Below are 2,500 nucleotides of genomic sequence, written 5' to 3'. Positions count from 1 at the left end.
AGGAGGGATAGGGAGAAAGGAGGATTAGGAGGATTAGGGATAGGAGGGAGGGAGAGGAGGTGCAGGAGGAGGGTTAGGGAGAAGAGAAAAGAGGAGGAGGAGGATGGGGAGGGATAGAAGAGGGAAGAGGAGGAAGAGGAGGGCAATGGAGAGGAGGAGTAGGATAAAGGAGAGACGGAGGAGGGAGGGGAAAGGGAAGAGAGAGGAAGAGTAGGAGAGAATGTGGGGGAATAGACGAGGAGGGTGAGTAGGAGGGAGAGGAGAAGGAGGAGGAGCTACAGGAAGAGGGGGAGGAGTAAGGAAGAGGGAAGAGGAGATGAAAACTAGGAGAAAGCGATAACAAGGAAGAAAGGACGAGGAGGCAAAGATGGAAGTGGAGGAAAAAGAGGAAGTGACAATAAAAGTGGTAGGAAGGGAGAGGGAGAGTGAAGGGGAAGGAGAAAGGAAGAAGGGTGGGGAGGAAAGGAGGAGGAAGAGAAGAAGGAGGGGGAGAAGAGAAAGAGAATGAGGGAGAAGAAGAAGATAAAGAATAGGGGGAGAAAGAGAGGAGAATGGCATCACAGAGAAACATAAGAAGCAGAAGGAGGAGGTAGAAGAATTTTAGGAAGTGCAAGATAAATGAGAAGGAGAAGGAAGAAATTAAAGAAAAAGACGAGGGAAAATAAGAGATAGATGGAAGGGGGTAAAAGGAGGAGAGATAAGGAACAGAAGAAGAAGGAGAAGAAGAGGAAGAGTAAAAAGAAATAGGAGGAGGAGGAGGAGGAAGGGGGGGGCAGGGGGAAGGGGTGTGAAGGAGGGGGAGAGGGTGCAAAAATCTTCCCAAAGTTATTTAATATAAAGACGATGGTTACTAATCATAATAAAAATGATGATGATGATAATAATGTTAATGACTATTAGAGTAGTAACAATGGCAATAATGATGATAATGATAATGATGATAATGATAATATGACATTGAATATAACAAGAATGACTGCCTAATAAAATACTGTTACAACTACCCTCATTATTTTTATAATTACAATCATTGATACTCAAAATGACTACACGATATGATAACAATGATGATGATAAATCATTGTACACAAATAATAATAATAGCGACAGTAATGATAATAACAATGATAATAACTATGATAGTAACAATAGTGTTAATCATAATGATAATGATATTGATAATAATGATAAAATCAATAATAATAATAATAATGATAATGATGATAGTGATAATATTAATGATAGTAATATTAATGATAATGATGATAATGATAATAATAATAGTAACAATGATAATAATGAGAATGAGAATGATAGCAGTAATGACAATAATAAAATGATAATAATGATAATAGTAATAATAATAACAATGATAATGATGATAATAATAATTATAATAATGATAATAACAATGATAATTATGATAATGATAGAAATAACAATAATGATAGCAATAATAGCAATAATAATAATGATAGTAATGATAATGATAATAATAATAATAATAATTATTATTATTATAATGTTAATAATAATAATGATAATAATAATAATAATAATAATAAAAATGAAAATAATAATGATGATGATAATGATAATGATAATGATAATAATAATGATAATAATAATAATGATACAAATAAAAATAATAGTGATGATAATAATAATAATGATAATAATGATAATAGTAATAATAAAAACTGAAACAATAATAATCACAATGATAATGACGATAATGATAATAATGATAATAGTAATAATAAAAATAGAAACAATAACAATTATGATGATAATGATGATAATGATAATAATGATAATAATAATTACAATGATAAAAACATTAACAATAATAGTGATAATGATAATAAATACCGATAATGATATTCATAGTAAAGTGTACATGTACGTTCCTTTGTGTAAGTAAATGTAATACACGAAAAAGTAAAAAAAGAAACATTACGAAAAAAAAAGAAAGAAAAAAGATTTAAAGAGAAAGAGAAAGAGAAAGAACCGGACACAACAGAGGCCAAAGAGAGAGACAGACAAACACCATACCGCAGACAAACAGACAGACACAATCCCTACACTCCACCCCCTCCGCACGTGTTTGTAAAAGGGTTAACGGATAGATACATAATACAGTGCCACCCAAAAATAGAAATCCAAGAAGGGAGGAACCGAGAAAAAAAAATGGGGTTCCCTAAGCCTAGCGTATAATCTACGGTCTTCATAACCTTCAGCGCGGCTTGAGGTTATTATCACCGTGAATGAGAGAGAGAATGGGAAGAGGGAGAGGGAGAAAAGAGAGGAAGAATAGGGAAAGAAGGCCATATAAGGGGGGGAGGAGGAGGAGGGGGAGATGAGAATTAGAGAATGTCCGAGAGATGAGGGGGGGTTATCCGGCCAATAAATCCGGAAAAATGCCCGGTGTCCATTAACCAATCATCGTCCAACAAGGCGGGAGTGTGTTAATCTCACCGGGGAACAAATGGCGGGAAAA

At 34.4% G+C, this 2,500-nt stretch overlaps 1 protein-coding gene across 2 annotated transcripts in view; it reads right to left on the bottom strand.

The window, feature by feature from the left end:
* The window catches only part of LOC113809177 (uncharacterized), a 105,561-nt gene that overhangs the window by 55,419 nt on the left and 47,642 nt on the right, over positions 1-2,500 (bottom strand). The gene's annotated exons all lie outside the window — the stretch shown is intronic.

Source organism: Penaeus vannamei, chromosome 32, assembly GCF_042767895.1.
Source record: "Penaeus vannamei isolate JL-2024 chromosome 32, ASM4276789v1, whole genome shotgun sequence".
NCBI lineage: Eukaryota > Metazoa > Arthropoda > Malacostraca > Decapoda > Penaeidae > Penaeus > Penaeus vannamei.
This window is presented reverse-complemented; position numbering and strand designations above follow the sequence as displayed.